Source organism: Vulpes vulpes, chromosome 3, assembly GCF_048418805.1.
Source record: "Vulpes vulpes isolate BD-2025 chromosome 3, VulVul3, whole genome shotgun sequence".
Lineage (NCBI taxonomy): Eukaryota > Metazoa > Chordata > Mammalia > Carnivora > Canidae > Vulpes > Vulpes vulpes.
This window is the reverse complement of record NC_132782.1, coordinates 106,942,905-106,960,353: the sequence shown is the minus strand read 5'-3', so window position 1 is coordinate 106,960,353 and position 17,449 is coordinate 106,942,905. Positions and strand designations below refer to the sequence as shown.

General features: G+C 57.4%; 1 protein-coding gene across 1 annotated transcript in view; it reads right to left on the bottom strand.

Annotated features, from left to right (window-relative positions):
- The window catches only part of EMP2 (epithelial membrane protein 2), a 33,975-nt gene extending 16,943 nt beyond the window's left edge, over nt 1-17,032 (bottom strand). Inside the window, exon 1 of the mRNA XM_072753869.1 lies at nt 16,912-17,032. The gene's annotated coding sequence lies outside the window, so the exon portion shown is untranslated. The remainder of the gene's footprint in view (nt 1-16,911) is intronic.
- Between the last annotated feature and the right edge of the window lie 417 nt (nt 17,033-17,449).

Genomic DNA, 17,449 nt, shown 5'->3' with positions numbered 1-17,449 from the left:
GCAGAGGCTCTGTCCTGCTGCGCTGTGGTCCGATGTTTGCCTGAAGCATGTGTGCGTGCGTACACGTGTGCGTGTGTGCACGTGTGTGCGTGCGTGCAGGCACATCTACCCCCGGGTGTGGAGAATGTCCTGCTGGTGACTCACCGGCCCTCTCTTCCCCCAGGAGCAGCATCAGATCTGCTGTCGATGGTGGGACACAACCAGGACGTGTCGCGGGTGAAAAGAAGGCTGCGGAACCTGCCCAGGGCAGTGTCAGGGTCCCTCGTCTGGTCCCCTTCATGGAGACGCAGCTCCACACTGCAGCCCCTGCCTGTTGCTAAGAGGTAGGGGCTCTGGCACCTGCTCCGCTACATGCCATGCCGGGGAGCAAGAGGGAGCGAGCCGGCCCGCCTCCCTGCTAAGATGACCACTCGCCACCGCCACCCCCACCTCCTGGTTTCTATCCCCACCCTCCGGAGTTCTTCCTACAATTTAAACCACGGCCCAGTCTCAGCCTGAGTTGGAGCCCGTTCCCGGAATTGTAAGCAGGAGGACAATCCCGAGATGTGGGACTTTTCAAAACAGACCTGAGATGTTTGGCGTCTGGAGGTCCGGGGTAGTTCCTTCTACCCAGAAGCGCCCCACCCACAGCTCCGGCTGCAAAGGCCAAGGAGGCCCTGGGTGGAACCCTGGGGAGGGCCGTGCCCCACCCAAGGGACTCCGAGGTCCGCTCTGGAGCTGGACTGTCACCCCAGGCTGGCTGGCTGCAAGCCAGGCCCCTCCCGCCACCCGCGGCACTCGGAGGGGACGGTGGCTTGGGCCTCCGTTTTCAGGAAGGCAGAGGTCAGCTCAGCCTCCTGCCTGGTATCTGGACACTGGCCATACTGGGACATCCAGGCGTCCGAGATGCCCTGGGGCTGGCGGAAGCCCCTTGGCCCCAGGCGGCCCAGCTTTGCGCTCCCTGTGGCTGGGGCTTCTGGGCGCGGCGCCAACACTTGGCCTGGTGCAGAAAGGGCAACAGGCGGGACGCTGGGAGTTAGCAGTGCTCCGGGGCAGAAGCCGCTGGGGAGGATCCCGGCCGTGCAGGCCTGAGTCTTTCAGTCCATTGGAATAATCGGGACCACAACATCACTGATACTGGCAGCCAACATTTAGTGCCTACTGGATGCTAGGCAGTGTTCTAAGCTCTTATTCATTCCTCACGAAAACACTACGAGGTAGGTGCTGTAGTTAGCCTCATTTAATAGGTGAAGGCTCAGAGAGGTGAAGCAACTTCCCCAAGGTCACACAGCCAGGAAAGGCTGCATCTGGCAGTACAGAAACTATCATGTTGCCCACCTGAAATCTAAATTCCTCTTCCCTTGGGGGGGTCCTATTACTTTAAGGTCTGATCAGATTGCTCCAAGTTTCTGGGGCCACAGGTGGCCCTGGATGCTGGCCATCACTACACACCATTCCTCTAGGACCCACAAGGTGAGACACATTTTGTGAAGCACCCTGGAGACAAAGTTCCCCAGGAGTCCCCCAGGCTGAAAGCATCTCTCTTTATTGCATGCAGGGTAAACGCCTGTCAGTAAGGAGACAGCCCCCCGTCATGAGGATGAGCAAGGGCTGGGACACCTGGGGGGCTCAGCAGTTGAGCACCTGCCTTCAGCCCAGGGCGTGACCTCGGGGTCCTGGGATCGAGTCCAGCATCGGGCTCCCTGATGGAGCCTGCTTCTCCCTCTGCCTGTGTCTCTGCCTTTCTCTATGTCTCTCATAAATAAATAAAATCTTGGAAGAAAAAAAAAAAAGAACAGGCAAAGGCTATGGTCCCCTTTGCAGGCTAGAAGTCCAACTCAGAGGATCTGCCCATATCATCAACTTAGCAGGTGGCAGAAGCAGGCTCAAAGCCCAGCCTGCTGCTCACTGCCTTAAAATGGAGCAGTTATCATATCACCAGAGCCCATCGGATACCAGGCTCTGGTGATACACAGATGAGTCAGGCAGGCCGTGTCCCCCCGGAGCTGCTGGTCTGTGAAGAACCTGGGTGGATAAATAAACAAACATGACATGCTGTAACGCCCGATGTGAGAACACAGAGGAAGGTGTGAGCGGCCCCGTGGGGGCAGCCTCAGCAGCTTCATGGAGGAAGTGACATCCCAGCTGGGTCTCCAAGGGGAAGGTGGGAGGACCGGCGGTTTGGCAGGAGAACCCTGGTGCTCGAGGCACCAAAGCACTAGTGTGAGCAGGGTGTGTGCTGGGCAGGGCCCGGAGCCAGGCCAGGAGCTTACTGGGCCTTGGAAGCTTGCACATTGTCCTAGAGGCCGTGGGGAGGGGCAGAGGCTTTTAGGAGGAACATACTGACATCTGACTCTGGAAGAAACACATTCCACGGTCAGAGGATGGGTTAGAAGGAGGCTAAGGGGCAGATCCTGGGGAGAAACGAGGGTCTGGACCAGGGTGGGCAGCAGGCTGGGGAGCAGAGGAGGGAGCAGGAGCTCCCCATAAACAGTCACCAGGCCTGGCGCTGGGCTGGGGGGATTGGTGGGGGGCTCAGCTGAGCAGAGCAGACACTGGTTCCCTGATGACCCTAGATCATGACCTGAGCCGAAGCAGACACTTAACAACTAAGCCCCGCAGGCGCCCCGATGGTGCCCTGGATTTAGCCAAGTCTGGTAGCAATGCGGAAACGTGTCCAGGAAGGTGGAAATATGGGCAGGACCTTCCCTCAGGAGAGAACAGGAGCGGCCAGCAGAGCCCCTGGGGTCATGGGGTGGGAGACGGAGCCCCTGGTGGGTATCAAATCCCACCTGGGAGGAAGACTGGGGGTGGGCACAGAGTGGGGAGAAAACCAAGAGCTGATGGTGGGACGCAGAGGTAGAAGCCAAGAGAGATCTGAGAAGAGGGCATCGGGCAAAGTTGCTGATGACAATCTTCGTGACGTGAACTAAAGCCTTTCTGGGGACACCTGGGTGGCTCAGTGGTTGATCAGGCTCCCTGCTCAGTGGGGGATCACTTCTCCCTCTCCCTCTGCCCCTCCTCCCTGCCTGTGCACGCACTCTCCGAATAAATAAACAAAATCTTAAAACAAAAACAACAAAACCTAAAGCCTTTCTTTATTCTTCCCCCGTAGCACCTGTCCTGGCCTGATGCTACGCTGCAGCTGTTGCCCTGCGTGCCCTCGCCCTCCCCTGCCATGGCGGCGGGGCCCTCGTGCAGGGACTCCCAGAACTCAGCACGGTGCCCGGCCTCCAAATGGTGCCCAGTAAGCATGTGCCGAAGGAAGAGCTGAACGAGCCAGGTTTCCAGGAGCTGAAGAGGTAAGAAGAAGAAACGGAACTAGGCCTTTCTTCCAAGTTTGGTAATGGAAGGAGGAAGAAATGTTTATCAAGGAGCCCCTTCCCCAAGATAAAACTCAGGGCCTGGGTGGCTTCACCGATGAACTCTGCCAAACATTCGAGGAAGAATAATGCCAACTCCATATGATACACACCTCCATAAAAATCAAAGAAGAGGGAGCATCCCCTCCTTGCACCCACATGCATGCTCTCATTCTATGAGGCCAGCATCATCCTGATTCCAAAAGCAGGTGAGACATCACAAGAAGAGAAAAATGCAGGGCCCAGTGGTTGAGCATCTGCCTTTGACTCAGGGCCTGATCCCAGGGTCCTTGGGATCAAGTCCTGCATTGGGCTCCCCGCAGGGAGCCTGCTTCTCCCTCTGCCTGTGTCTCTGCCTCTCTCTCTCTGTGCCTCTCATGAATAAATACACAAAATCTTTGAGAGAGAGAGAAATGCAGACCAATATCCTTCACATTCACAAGTACAGAGGTTCTAACAAAATTTCAGCAAATCAAATCTTCCCTTGGAGGGAAGTGCCTGGGTGCCATCTAGGGGTGTCTGGGGGGCACATTCAGTTGTTCAGTTGAGCATCTAACTCTTGGTTTTTGGCTCAGGGGGTGAGCCCGGGGTCGTGGGATGGAGCCCTGGCATCATGCTCCACACTCAGCGCAGAGTCTCCTCAAGGTTGTCTCTCTCCCTCTGCCCCTCCCGCTCAAGCATGCTTTCTCTCTTTCTCTAAAATAAATAAATGAATCTTTAAAAAAAAAAAAAAAAAAAGAGGTGGAATCTATTTCCCCACCCACTGAACCCTGGCTGCCCTCGTGGTTTCTTCTATCAATAAAAGGCAGTGGAAAAGAGATGGTGCCAATGCTGAGCCGGGGCCTCCAGAGGCCTCAAGCGCTTCCTCTCTCTCTCTCTCTGCTCAGCTACTGCATGAACAAGCCTGGCCTGGCCTGCTGCGGTAGGAGGGTAGGAGACCGCACGGAGCCCAGACAAGCCTTTCCAGCAAGGACCATGCTGGACCAGCCAGTCCCCAGCTGACCCGCCAGCTGACCACAGACACGTGAGAGCACCCAGCTGTGCCCAGCCCGCACTGGCCACCTGCAGAATCAGGAACTAGATCGCTGTCTTCTGTTATAAGCCATTACGTTTCAGGATGCTTTGTTACGCAGCAAGAGCTCGCTGATATAGGGCAAACAGCACTTTCACAGATTCAGTTCTCAAGGACAGAGATCATGCCTTACTCCTTTTCATCATGCCCAGGGTCCAAGGCTATTCATTAAATACTTGTTGAATGCCTGCTACCTTGGGCAGCTTTTGCAGAAGACCTAATAACCACCACTCTGCCAATGACTGTGCCTGACCCCTCAATTAAAGATCCCACTGCTGGCTGCTGTCATCCGAGGAGTTCCTTGTAATTATGTCACCCGGCAAACCCACACTCCGGCTCAGAGAGGGTTGGTGGTAGTACCTGCAGGCCTACATGTCTGCGTGGGGGTGGAGTGGGTTTGGATGAGGCGGCTAGGGGTGAAGCAGGTGTCAAATTCAGGGTGTTACCCATCCCCTATATTAGTGACTTTCAAATCATCCCTGGGTGATTCAGTGGCATTCACTTTAACAGCCTTGTCATCTTTCCTAAGTGACACGAGCTGTCATTTCTGTAGGCTCATTCTGCTGGCAAGTTAGGGACCAGGAATCACCTCCTACAACTTCGCCAGGTCCGAGGAGCCCCACGATCAGGAAAGCCAGGCTTGGGCCTCCAGACAGGTTAACACAGGAAGGTGGACGAAGGGGAGAAGGGTGGGCAGGGAGTAAGGTGTGCAGAGACAGGAGCAGCGACAGAGCCGGACGGAATGGACTGGAGCCTAGCATGTCAGTACCCTGTGCCAGTCTCCTCCCCGGTAAAAGGGGGACAGTGGCATGCCTACCTGTCAGGCCTCCTGGGAGATACGACAGTGGAGAAAGTGCTTAGAGCAGCGACTGGCACACAGCTGGTGCCAGATGCGCCACTCATTGTGGCCACTTACCATGGCCAAGGAGCTCTTTAGAGCCGCCACCCCCAGGCCACTCCTGCTCACGGAGCCACATGCTCTCCTCCTGTCCCTACCACCACTCTCCGATGGGAGCCTCCACGTGGAAATCAAGCACTAGCATCTGTCTCCTCGGGCCAGAAGTGCAACCCGGCAACGGGCACCTCAGGGCACTTGGACCATTAGAAGATGTTCCAGGCACCATCCCCACTAGGCTCCTGTCCGTTTCCCCAAATCCATCACTCCTGTGCCCGCCTTGAAAATCTCGGGCATTTCCACGTACCACCCTTGCTTCCTAGTAGGTCCCTCACTTTTTAAGGTCACATCCTTCATAAAAGGAAACCTGGGAGCAGGACTCAAACACAAAGTCAGCGTTGCCTGCCATTAATCAAGGGAGCTGGGAAAAGGAAATGCAATGAAAACAACGTGGTTAGATGCCCAGCTAGACGTAGCGGCCGCTGAAAGCTCACGTCCAAGGCCAACTTTGTCTCTCTCCGTGCTGAAGCAGGATGTCACGTGTGTTTGGGAAGTGTTAAAGGACCTACTGGCGCAGAACTGAGACTTTCTCCTTGGAAGGTTGGATGGGAATTCAAAAGGGAATGATTTTAAAGGGGATCTATCTTATGTCACGCTGTGTGTCTACCTTACTTAAAACACAGTGTGATCGTTAGTTGTATGTGTCAACTCGGTTGAGCCACTAGATTTCTCTGAGGGTGTCTTTGGATGCGATTAGCATTTAGATTATCCTCCCTTGTGTCAGGTGGGCCTCGTCCCATCAGGTGAAGGTGTGACCAGCGCACAAAGGCTAACCTTCTCCAAGGCCTGAAACTGCAGCATCAGCTCTTCCCTGGGTCTCCAGCCCGCCAGCCCACCCTGCAGACGTTGCACTCCCCAGCTTCCATGACTAGGTAAGCTGACTTCTTAAAACACGTCTCTGTCTACACACACACACACACACACACACACACACACACACATCCTATTGGTTGCATTGGAATCACCGTGTAACATTTCCCCACCAGGATGCCTGGGGAAGTGGGGGAGGATGGGCTGCGGAGCAAAGGCTATCCCCCCAAATCCCTCACCCCTCTGACTGGGGTGCCTCTGATGACGCGGCATCTGCAGCGATGACACCGTCAAGCCGTGGCATCGGGAAACTGACCTCACACAATGAGACTCACGAACTCATGCAGTGTCAGCGGAAAGGCACCGTGCGATCCCGCAGAACCACCCCTGCCTGCCCACAGCCTCCGCCCGCATTATTTTTACAGCACCCGGTTTGCATCCATATGTGCCCCAGGACTGGGGACCTCACCGCCGCCTGACACTGCCTCCGATCACCGGGGCCCTGCATCGTAGGACAAGGTTGCCCCAAGCTTCGTTGGCCTGTCACCTCTGGAGCACCGCTGTGGGATCCTCCTGCATACTGGGCTTTAAATAAACCCACACTCCAACAGAAACACACGCTTTTAAAAAGAGGCCTTTTGGCTCCCTGGAAGCGGAAAATCGGCATCATTTGCCACAAATAGAGATTGATTGTGAAAGCAAACACCCCTTGCCCCCCCCCACCCCCCGCCCACCGAAGGCTGCAAGTCCTGGCTCAGTGCTGCTGCTGTCAAAGGGCTCAGCCCAAGACCCACTCTGTCTGGTTCAAGAAGGCAAATGAAGTCGGAAAGGCATGAGACATGCCAGCACCGGCCAAGATGTGTCCGCAGTGGAATCAGAACTGTTGAATGAGGGCTGAAAAGGGGACCATGTTCTCACAGCGTGATTTAACGCCATTGAATGCTGTGTCCAGGGCCACCCAGAGTCCCTACGGCATCTGGGTTCCATTTCTACCTTGGGCAGCCCCCACCCAGGGGACCACAGAGCATGGGACCCACTGTCCTTTCACATACACACTCCCTTCCCGCCCACTGAGCCGGGCCAGCAGGTCTCAGAACTTTTGGGGGGGTCCTCACTTAGCCCCAGCTCCCAGGAACCTGCTTGCGATCCATAGGAGCCTCACCAGCAGAGAGGCTCCCAGAGGAGCCAGAACCGAGGCCAGGCCCGGGGTCAGGATTAAATCCTGGGGAAGCAGAGAACCCGGAGCCCTCAGACATGCTGGGGGGACCGTGGCAAGGTGCGGCCACTTTGCAAAACAGTCCATCGGCTTCACACAAATTACCCATGGTTGCCATAGGAACCCACAGTCCCACTCCTGGGGCTGACCCAAAAGAAAAGAAAACAAGGGTCCATATATGTATGCGAATGTTTACGGCAGCATTATTCACAACGGCCAGAAGGTGGAAACAGCCCACCTACCCCTCAACTCAGAGGTGGGTAAACAAAACTCGGTCTAGCCTCTCAGTAGGATGAGATTGGGCCCTAAAGAGGAATGAAGCCCCGACTCCCCCCAGAACACAGACAGCCCTTGAAGACGTTACGTGGAGTACAAGACGCCAGACACAAAGGGCCATGTAGTGTATGACCCCATTTATAGGACGTGTCTGCAATAGGCGGATCTGTAGAGAGAGAATACAGATTAGGGGCTGAGCTCCCCAGGGGCTGGTATCCCAACACCTGTGCCCCCTGACACCATAAAGGCACCTAAGAGCCATCTGCAGCCCCTGACACGGGAGAGACCATGAAGACTGGAAGGATGTCCAGTAAGAGGGTCTCCAGGTGCGCAGTGTCCTCCTCCCACCTTGGAAATCCCAGCTAGCCTCCTAGCTTTGGAGGTCAGCCACCTGGTTTCGAGGACAGACTCCTGGCTTTGAGGTCAGCCTTCTGGCTTCAGTGTTGGCTTCCTGGTTTTGAGGACAATTTTTTTATTTCGAGGACGGCCTCCTGGCTTTGAGGTTGGCCTCCTGGTTCTGGGGTCGGCCTCCTGGTTTCAAGGACAACCTCTTTATTTCGAGGACGGCCTCCTGGCTTCGAGGTTGGCCTCCTGGCTTCAGGGTTGGCCTTCTGGTTCTGGGGTCGGCCTCCTGGTTTCGAGGACAGCCTCTTGATTTCGAGGTTGGCCTCCTGGCTTCGAGGTTGGCCTCCTGGTTCTGGGGTCGGCCTCCTGGTTTTGAGGACAACCTCTTTATTTTGAGGGTGGCCTCCTGGCTTCAAGGTTGGCCTCCTGGTTCTGGGGTCGGCCTCCTGGTTTCAAGGACAACCTCTTTATTTCGAGGACGGCCTCCTGGCTTCGAGGTTGGCCTTCTGGTTCTGGGGTCGGCCTCCTGGTTTCGAGGACAGCCTCTTGATTTCGAGGTTGGCCTCCTGGCTTCGAGGTTCGCCTCCTGGTTCTGGGGTCGGTCTCCTGGTTTTGAGGACAACCTCTTTATTTTGAGGGTGGCCTCCTGGCTTCAAGGTTGCCCTCCTGGTTCTGGGGTCAGCCTCCTAGTTTCAAGGACAGCCTCTTGATTTTGAGGATGGCCTTCTGGCTTCGAGGTTGGCCTCCTGGCTTCAAGGTCAGCCTCCCGGTTTTGAGGACAACCTCTTTATTTTGAGGATGGCCTCCTGGCTTGAAGGTTGGCCTCCTGGCTTGAAGGTTGGCCTCCTGGTTCTGAGGTCAGCCTCCTGGTTTCGAGGACAGCCTCTTGATTTCGAGGTCGGCCTCCTGGCTTTGAGGACCAGCAGGCCTCTGAGTGCAGGGAGATTGGCACCCCGAGGCTCATCAGCTCCTGCCTGGAACCTGTCGTGAAAGCACCAGGGCCCCACACGGGGGGCGCTGGGCTGGGGCTCAGGCCAGGCTCCAGGATCACAGCTGGGTGGGTGCCCTGGGGTGTGGTCCACAAGCCCAGAGGCCAGGAGCCTAACTTGGAGTTAGGGGTGAGGGGTGAGGGGTTCTCGGGATTCTCCGGAGAATCATTAGCAGCCAACACTCGTGGCATCTCGGGGCGGGGGAGGGGGGGGCGCCTACCATCGAGTGAAGGGGACCTGTCTGTGCACCACCTGTCCTACACGCAGCCCATAATCGCCTTGACAACAGTCAGCTTAAATCGACTAGTTCCTAAATGGCTATTACTCCGTAGAAAGGAGACTCAGTTCCCCTTGCCAAGCAGCTGACATTTTACTAATGCACTTGAAAATAAACGTGAGCACACCACAGTTTGTACCGGGCCGGACGCCGCACACTGCATCTCCAAATGCCTGTGGGCGTGCACCCCGCAGTCTGGGTGTGGCCGTGATGAAGCCTCTTTGGGGCTCTGGCCTAGAAGAATGTGACCCCTGTCACACTGTCTAAATGGACCCTGACCCTGCTGCCCGGGCCTGACATGGCTCCAGGCGACAGAGCCAGCTGCAGGAGGGCGAGGGAGCAGCTGCCCGGCCCCAGTTAGCACTCTCACCCTCCAAACCTCGCCCCTCCCTTCCCACCCCCTGCAGCCTCCAGCTGGCTCCTCACCCACCCCTGGGGCCTCCTTCTGGGACTCCTCCCCTGGGACCGGCTGGAAAGCAGGGAGCCCAAGACTCCCGGTGACTCCCCGTCTCGGCTCTTCGGGTGCCAGAGATTCACTGCGTACCTACATCCCTAGCTCTGTGGGTGCTGGAGGTTCCCCCGGGGAGCTCAACAGACGGGGGTCCCTGCGTCCACCAGCCCTCCCTCCCTCAGGAGGTCTGTCCTCGTGAGACAGGTTGGGGGGCAGAAAGCTCATGGCCAGGACCCTCGGGGCGGAGACGGCTGACTCTGGATGAAGAATCCCTGCCCTGGGACACCCCCAGAACATCCGTAACAAAGGGGCTTTCCTGAACCAAAGCACTGGGATTATTTCCAGGAGGACCCAGATGCCCGATTTTACAAAGACAAACGGGACGGGATACAGCAAACGCAGCAGGGGCCTTGGGCTCCGCCAGACTTGGATTCAAATCCAAACACAACTACTGGGTGTTTTTTTTTTGTTGTTTTTGTTTTTTGTTTGTTTGTTTGTTTTTTGTTTTTTTGTACTGGGTGGTTTTAAGCGAAAATTTTAAGGCTCCACCTTTCCATCTATAAATGGGCATAACAGAAGTCCCCACCTCATAGGGGCCATTGCTCATTTTAAACGAGGCAAAGGATATCAAGCCACAGCCCAGGAAACTGCCCTGCACCCCACAAAAGCTATACTAACTGCAATGCTGGTCATCATTCTTGCTGAAATCTAAGTCGTTTTCTACTACCTTCAAATGCCAACCTGCAACAGCAGCTCCAGACCCGGGCCCTCGTGTGTCTCCAGATGCTCTTTAAAGCTCCAGACTCCCATTCCCCATGGCGTCCTGGCCACCTTGCTGGGGTTCTCATGATGGCCCTGCTGGGGCCCACTGTGCCCATGTTGCCCCCTCTGCCCTTAACACCCACACAGGAGACCCATTACACCCATCAGGTGTCCACGGTGGGATGTTCCAAGGGGATGCTCCGGGGTGGGGTGGGGGGCCGGGTGGCACCTCCTGAGCTAAGTCCCCATTACCTTGGCCCCTGGTGACTGCGCCGCCCCCACCTGCCCCTCTCCAGCAGGCAACCTAGCTCCCAAGGCTCCCCACCCCCACACCTGCAGCACCTGAGCGGCTTGCTGAATTCAGGGAAGACCATTTTACTATTATTCTTGAACTTTGGGTCCAGAGCAAGCTCGTGAGTACGTCCTCCCTGGTGTAGATGAGGCTGGAGTCCATCCGTCCATGCCTTCCGCTACTTCTCCTGCCCCTCCCCTCTCTCCAGAGGCAGCCACCTGACCTATTCTGATGTGTCCTTCTTCGTACGCACGTAACACATAGGAGGCCATAGGAAACCCAGCGAGCTCTTGTTTGTTTTTTACATAAAAAGCTATTTTCTTTCCACCTATTGCTTAGCTACTTGCTCCTTTTTTTTTTTTTTAATTCAACAATGTCTCACAGATTTCTCTACACTGGTGCACACAGATGAACCTCGCTCCTCTTAACTTCTGCGAACGGTCCTGCTGTGATCGGTGGATATTTAGGTTGCTTTCGGGTTACTCCCACATTTTCCCTGGCTCCTGTCCCCATTCCAACAATGCCGTGTGAACATCACCGTGCCTGCCTCGCTCGCCAGGTCCCCCCACGGCGCCTCTCCGCCCTCCGGGCTCTGTGCCCCAGAGCTGCCCTCCCTTCACGCTCTGCACCTGCACAGCTCCCCCCGCAGGGTCCCTGCCAGCATCTTCTGCTTCTCTTCTCTCTTCCTGGCTGCACACCCCCCAGAGCCGGCGCTGCTTGGGGAAATCCTAGGGACTCTTCTGAGACCGTCCCTGGTCCTACAGGCTTAAGGAAAGCCTTGCCTGCCATGGCCATGGGCTGCCCTGAAACCACATCTCCCGTCCCCGATCCTGGCGCACATGCATCCTTGGAATCATCATCCCCTCCCTAGCCGGCAGGCCTCCTTTGAGGAGAGAGATGCCCCTCTGCCTAGTGCTGCTCAGTAAGACCCATCAAGGTGAAAGCGGGCTAGCCAGCCTCTTGCTCGGCCTTCCTGGGTTCAAGCAAGCCACTTCCTTTTTGTTGTTGTTGTTGCTTTTTTAAAGATTCTATTTACTGATTCATGAGAGAGGCTGAGACACAGGCGGAGGGAGAAGCAGGCTCCACGCAGGGAGCCTGATGCGGGACTCGAACCCAGGACCCCGGGATCATGCCCTGAGCTGAAGGCAGACACTCCATCGCTGAGCCCCCCCCCCGCCCCGTGCCCCAAGCAAGCCACTTCCATCTACACCACTATACCAACTCCTCTGATCCCTAGAATAACGTCCAAGTTCACACGGGCACCACGACGACCCTCAGTGAAGTAGGAGAGACTCCCTGGCAAGCCGAGTGGCCGCTCGGCCTGAAGCTGAACGCAGGGGCCTCTTTGCAGCAGAGGAGCTCGGGCGGGGGGCTCCTGGATGCCCCCCCCTGGGCTGTGCTGTGGAAAGTGTGAACCGTGTCCACCCCATAAGCTACAGTTGTGCCACTTCCCAAATGTCAGTCACTCCAGGCCTAAGATTTTTGCCTCAGGTCACCTGTGCTTATTGACAAAATATTTCAATTATTGAAAAAAAAAGTTTTAAAGTTGGGGCGCCTGGGCGTCTCAGTTGGCTGAGCGTCCGACTCTCGATCTAAGCTCAGGTCTTAATCTCAGGGTCGTCAGTTCAAGCCTGGCACTGGGCTCCATGCTGAGCACGGAGCTCACTTTAAAATTTAAAAAAAAAAAAAGTATATATATAAAAAAAACTTTTAAAGTTCAAAGTATCAACCTTAGTTTCACTCTACCAAACAGCATCTGTGAAATTACGGGTCTGGGTGCAGCTTATGTTTTTTTTTGAAATACCAAGGGAGAAAAAGACACTAATTACTCTTTCTTGTTTTATGTTCAGTTGCAGAAACTTTTAAAATGATCTTGCCTTGCCACCAGCGACAGCATGCTGTGAGAAGCATTCATGAGAACAAGATTAATGGGACAACTCCAGGTTGTATTTATTCACTGCAAATTTTTAAAAGTTAAATTTTGTTATTTTAATCTTTAATTTTTTTTTTTTTTTTTTTTTTTTTTTTAAGGAGAGGCCACTTGCCAGGTAAGCTGGCGATCAGAAGCGTCAGAACAAGAAATCCTCCAAGTGCCTCGTCTATGGGGAAGCAGTCTGCACTGAGGGACTTAACTTGTCCATCCCTATGTTAGTTTACGCCTGTATTTCTCAAGATCGCCTTGATGCTGAATGTCACCCTGGTGATCCTTCCTTAAGCCCTAGACCCAAGAGTGCTAGGAAGCTTCTAGAAGCTGAGGTCATCCAACCTGTCCCCAGAGGGCAGGAATGTGGGCAAGCTCTTCACCCTCAGTTCCCTTTCAGATCACCAGAAACCCTGCTTCCCAAGGACAGTGAGCTTCCTGAGGACGGTGATGGCCTGAGGAATTCAATGATTCTGGTTAACAACTGCTCGTCAGGCAGTGGAGACACCGTGTGAACACAACCAACAGTGTCTTCAGATGGGAAGGAAGGAGGGACTCGGTTAGCCGGTTCCCCTCCAGCCCCCTCCTCCCTGCATCCTGCCCCAGGATGGGCCAACATCCCCAGAGCCCGACAGCTGTGCCCGAGAGTGCCCCAGTGCCCTGTGCCAAGTGACCCACTGCCTGAGCATGCCTCTTGCCCACCTTTCTCCCATCAATACATGAGTGTGGAAATTCGGCATCCCAGATGGAAGACACATGCCACAAGGGACCCTGGCCCTGGGGACCTGGCCTGGAGCCCCAGTGACCACTCCAAAGCCATTGAGCTCCTGGGCAGTGAATCCCAAGACCCAGATCTAGTCCTGGTTCTGCTGCCAATCTGCTGGGTGATCTTGGGTGAGCCACCCCCCACCTCTGTGCCCCTCATTGTCAAACCGGGACTTTCTAAGGTTCTCATGTCCTTGAAATTCCCCCACCTTAGCCCATGGCTGCCCGGACTGCCGGACTGCTGTGAGCTCTCACCCCCTCCAGGCCTCTGCCCCAGGTTTGGCTGCCTGGAAGAGCCCAAGTGACTGGAACAGAGCTTCGCTAGTTTTGCGTCAGAGGCACCACCACCAGCCCCCACCCTGGGTATCGGGTTTCTAGCCCAGCACTCTCTCTCGCTGGGTGGCAGCTCTGCCTCTGATATATTTAGACTCCCCCCTTGGCCTGTGCCTAACGAAAGCCAGATGCATCTGAAGAGGATTCCACTCTTTGCACTCTTTGGGTAGCTCCTGTAGGAAGCCAGACTCCATTGCTCCTGGGGCAAGAAGGGGAGCCTCCTCTTCCTGCCACCCCCAGCCCACCCCCTAGTCCTTCCCAGTCCATCTCTGGTGCCAGCTGCCTTCTTTCCCCATTCCAGCTGCTGCCGCCAATCGCCTGCTCTCCTAAGCCGTGTAAGACATCCAGAGCCCACTCTCCCACCCAGGAGTCTCCCCCTGGACCTTCACCTGCCTCTTCTGGAAGGGCTCTGCTCCCCAGTCCCAGTGCCTGGAACCCCACCCTACTTTGGGGGGATGGCTGCCAACACCCCAGCTCTGCAGCTCCCCAGAGCCCGGGTCAGAGGCCCTACTTGTCCACGGAGTTGGGCACCAGCCACATGTTACAACACAGACAGACACAATTATCTGCCGCCCCCCCCCCCCCCCCCCAAGGATGGTGGCTGGACTCTTCCTCCCAAACAAACACGGCAACCAGCCAGCAATCCAACGCCATCCCCTCTGGCCTGGAAAGGCATTTATGTATTTTTGTCTTGACAGATTCCCTTCCTGGTCATGTCTGGCCGAGTTTACTATGACAAAGAGCCAGCCTCTGCTGTGTCCCCATCAACCAGAGGGGCTGCAGAGAGGGACAAGAGAGTCCCTGGGGGTGAAAAATTGGCCAGTTGAGTCAACCTATGAATCACCTGTTGCCATGAAATTGAGAGTCTGGACACACACGTACGTGCTTTCAGCTCAGGCCTGAAATACATATGCGAGGCAGGGAAAGGAAACCTAGGTGAGCCTTCCGCTTCCACTCCAGGAAGAAAGGGCCTCATAAAATATCTGCATGTGGGGCAGGGTGACTGAGTGGACGTGCCCTGAATCCGCGGTTAGATGCCAGGGAGTCCTGCAGGCCCCTCATGAGCTGTGCCATGTAATGGGGGCCACGCCACCAGACACGGTGCCACTTCTCCTCTGGGTGGGGCAGTGCAGTCACAGCCCCAGGGCCTCCCCACCACGCTGGCCCCCTCCGAGGCTTCCACCACCAACACCTGTCCTCGGGTTTTACGTGAATCTCAGTTTCCCCACTTTGGGGACATAGGAGGCTCCAGGCTACGTGGCCTGCTCTCTGACTCTCTCTCCCACTCCCCAATTCCTGGCGGGGGTGGTGGCGGCAGATCCCAAATCCCTCAGTGGGAGAACAGGTTCGGCACCTTCCTGCCACCCCCATGCCCCTCCCTCGGCTGTGGGCTTGGCATCTGCCAAGGCCCCCCTGGGCATGGGCCCTGGTTTCTCCAGAAGGGTCTCCCTCTCTTTTCGGAAAACCCACCAGGGCATATCCAGGGGGACAAGGGAAGGGCAGATGGGGAGAGGCAGACGGGGGTTCAAAGTCGTGGCCCTTAGTGGCTCAGTGATCTTGAGAAACTGACTTAACATCTCTGGCCTGGCCCTCCCCACTTGCCACCTGGGGAGCAGGGATGGCAGGAGCCACGCGAGGCTTCCAGAAGTGGAGAGCATGGGCGCCCTGCAAAAGCTCCATTAGCTTTGGTTCTCGCCTTGGTCCCTTCCTGATGCTGGGGAAACCTGGGCTCCTGGTCTCCCCTCGGCCTCCTTCCACTTCCTTATACTGAGGCCAAATCCTGGGGACAGGTGGCCTGCAACAGTCAACAGCCTCGGGGATTCCTGACTAATTCAGATGGAAGCATAGAGGGAACTGGAGACTTTTTTTTTTTTTTAATTGTGGCAAAATATACATAACCTACTACCAATCATGTAACCACTTTAACTGCAGAATTCACATACATTAAGTACACCCCAAATGTCACGTAACCATCACCACTACCTATGTCCCAAATGTTTTCGCCCTGCTGGACAGAAACTCCAGACACATAAAGCAATGACTCCCATCTGCCCCGGCGCCTGGTGACCTGTACTTTCTGTTTCTGCCCCTATGAATCTGCCCCTCCTAGGCACCCTGCCTCAGTGGGGTCACACAGGAGGTGGGCTGCAGGCTTCTCAAGCCCCTCACCTCTCCTCTGCCCTCCACTTTTCAGGCTGGTCTCTCCACTGCAGACACAGCTAGGTTAAGAGACCACCTCCGACCCCACCCCATATCTTTGGAGCTTGGGAGGAGGCCAGTGCAGGTTCTTCCCAAACCCGAAACTGGGCTGTCTGCCTTGTTCCCAAATAATGTATTGGGTTCTGTGGCCTGGAGGGAGGGCTTTGCCCTGCGGGGTGTCCCTCCACTGGTCTCTGCTTGTGAGGTTTCCCCGGTCAGCCCCAAATTAGGGCCTCCGTGGGGTGTGCTGAGGACCCCGGATTTGGAGAGTGTATGGCCCTGTCTACGCGAGCTCTGCCTCTCCCTTCTCCGGAGCCCACGGCAGGGGGGATCCTCAAAGCCCCCAACCCAACCAGAGTGGGGAGGGACCAGCGTGGGCCCTGCAGAGCCTCCAGGCTCCTCGGCCCCTCCAGACCTCAGGAAGTTGCTCCTGGTCGCTGGGGGGCGCCACGGAGCCGCCGCCGGGGAGAGCAAGGGACCGCTGACCCGGCCTGGGCGCAGCCCGCCCCGTCCGCTCGGCCAGGAGGGAGACTGCGCGCGGGGCGCCGGGACCTTCGCGGCCAGGGGCTGCCCTGACTCCGGGAGCCCCGGGAGCCCCGGGAGCGCGGTCCGGGGGCGAGGGGCGCCGCCCTGACTCCTCCCCAAACTTTTCCCGCCCGCCTCGGCGCAAAAGGCGCAGGAAGCAGTCCGGGGGTGGGGAGGTGGAATTCGGGGTCCGGGCGAGCTCGGCCCGTGGGGGTCGGCCGCGCCCGGGGCGGCGGTACGGACGGGCCTCGGCCCCTCCCCACGGCGGGGGCGCCCTCGGTCCCAGGGTGCGGGGGCTCGCGGCCCCTCCCCGGGCGCACGCTGCCCGCAGCCCCCCGTGGCCCCGCGCCCCGCGCCTCCCCGGAGGCCGAGCCCCACTCACCCGGCGCTGGCGCGGCTGGACCGACCGACGGGCTGGGCGCGAGGCGAGGCCGCCGGGCTGTTTTGAAGCTCTGGGCTGGGACTGCGCGCCCTCCCTCCTCCCTCCCCCCTCCCCCCCCCCCCTCCTCCCCGCGTCCCCTCCTTCCCGGATCCCGCCTCCCGGGGCGTGATGTCAGGGACCCGGAGAGCCGAGTGGGAGGGCCGGCGGCTGGCGGGAAAGGCCGCAGCCCGGGGCGCCCCCGGACCCCGCACCCCAGGCCCCCGCCCTCGGGCCACCTCCCCACGCCACTCCGCCCCCCCCCGGCCCCGAACCTCGGGCCCCGGGGCCCCCGGCAGTGCCCCCGCCCCCTCGGTGCCCCGGCCCCCCATCCCCCGGGGGCGCCCCCGGACCCCCATCCCCCGGGGGCGCCCCCGGACCCAGGCCCCCGCCCTCCGGCCACCTCCCCAGCCACTCCGGCCCCTTGACCTCCGGCCCCCGGTCCCCCGGCAGTGCCCCCGCCCCCTCGGTGCCCCGGCCCCCCATCCCCCGGGGGCGCCCC